General features: G+C 40.3%; 1 non-coding gene across 1 annotated transcript; it reads right to left on the minus strand.

The window, feature by feature from the left end:
* Positions 1-395: 395 nt before the first annotated feature.
* Positions 396-467, minus strand: TRNAP-CGG (transfer RNA proline (anticodon CGG)). The gene has a single exon. It is a non-coding gene; the product is annotated as a tRNA-Pro (tRNA).
* Between the last annotated feature and the right edge of the window lie 1,453 nt (positions 468-1,920).

The raw sequence follows: 1,920 nt of genomic DNA on the forward strand, positions 1-1,920 counted from the left end.
GATCACTCAAGTTGGACGTAGCAGTGGAAATGAACATTCACGTCTCTACGAGAGGAAGGAAGGTACAGGTTGACCATAATTCACGCTTCCCCGCCCTACTCAGTCAAGTACGCACACGCACGTACGTATGCACGTACACACGTACGCACAGACTAGATGCTCAAGGCCTTCCTTGACTTTTGGGAAGGGATCCACAGGAGAACTGGAACTGGGCCGGCGCCAGCAAACTCGCATCAACACTCCTGATACCTCCCAGTCAATGAGATCTGGAATTAAGCACCCAGCTTCTCCGAAGGCAATCCTGCTGTCACTGTAATGAAAGCCCATCTTTTTGGCAATAATATTAGAGAAAATACTTTTTCTGATTCCTTATTCCAGTTGGTCGAAAAGGAAGTGGGCTCGTCCGGGATTTGAACCCGGGACCTCTCGCACCCGAAGCGAGAATCATACCCCTAGACCAACGAGCCACCTGTGCAAGAAAAAAAAGCACGCCCAAACTTAATATAAAGAGAATTAGAATCAGATTTCTTTTTCCACACTTTGAGTCAGAAGGATGAGCCCCAATTTTCCTGACTATTTAATCAATATAACTGTATTTAAATTGCAACTAATATACATTTTGGGGCCTTATGATGACCTCTTAGCTTAGGCTCAAGTTACTAAATTTTTCATCCTTCCTCCGGTCACTTGTGTAACAGCCACTCCTAAGTGAGTTCCATCAGTAGACTAATCTGTGATTTAATTGACAAGACTACATAATAAAGGTTACTTTAGGGCAGTACTCTATTTTTCATCCTTATTTTTTAAATTGAAATATAGATGAGTACAATATTACGTTAGTTTCAGGTTTGATCCATATTTTTATCTAAAGAAGTACATATTCCAAATTTCATTATGTATTGATCCTTCGTGGTGTGACAAATAATTTGAGTGACATTCGTGTTAGTTTTCTATACTTTACTTTCATAACGGAAATTGTCTGACATTTTCTTTGACAAGTTCCCTAAAAACTTGCTTTTTCATAAGTAAGCATTTTTGTCAAGATATTATTTCAATATGTGGTCCCCTAAAACAAGATTGTACCCCAAGTACAGGTCATTATTATTGCATCTGTTTTATGATTTTGAAATCTCTATATTCTGCTAGGACTAAGAACAGAATCACTTTAGAAAACAGCTTGCAAAGACCTTCTCTTCAGCGCAAGCAGTTGTCTTCAAATTCTTTATAGATTGGCATCCCTGCTTGCTGAGTTTCTCATAAGACTTCTTTGACAAATGGCGATGCTGGCAGATGAATACTTAGTGTGGCTCCCTCTTGTATATCTCTTTAGCTTTAGAAGAAGGTTTCGGCTTTTCAGTAAGGATTGAGAGAGAGGAATCTGAAGTGCCAGCTCCTTTGAAAGATTGTTCTTTTTCCGTTTATGTCACATCCTTATGACACCTCATAATCATAGCTAAAGCCTCATAGCTAACTCCTGTTCGTTCATCATAAACCAGTCATTATGAATGTTTGTGTCCCCCCAGATTCATATGTTGAAATCCTAACCCCTAATGTGATGGTATTAAGAGGTGCGGCCTCTTAATTAGGTCTAATTAGGTAATTAGGTCTAAATGAAGTCATGAAGGTGGAGCCTTCATGATGGGATTAGTGCCCTTATAAGAAGAGACCATAGCCCCCTCTCTTTCCCACACCCCCAAAGAAATCATGTGAGCAACAGCAATATGATGCCTACAAGCTAGGAAGTGGACTTCAGCAAACACTGAATCAACTGGACCTTGATCTTGGACTTCCCAGCCTCCAAAACTGTGGTAAATACATTCCTATTGTTTAAACCATCCAGCCTCCAGTATTTTGTTATAGCAGCCTGAGCAGACTAAGACACCAGCTTAGACTTCCCTTGCCTAATAAGCCCTCACTAAA

The sequence above is a fragment of the Kogia breviceps genome, chromosome 10 (assembly GCF_026419965.1).
Source record: "Kogia breviceps isolate mKogBre1 chromosome 10, mKogBre1 haplotype 1, whole genome shotgun sequence".
Taxonomy (NCBI): domain Eukaryota; kingdom Metazoa; phylum Chordata; class Mammalia; order Artiodactyla; family Physeteridae; genus Kogia; species Kogia breviceps.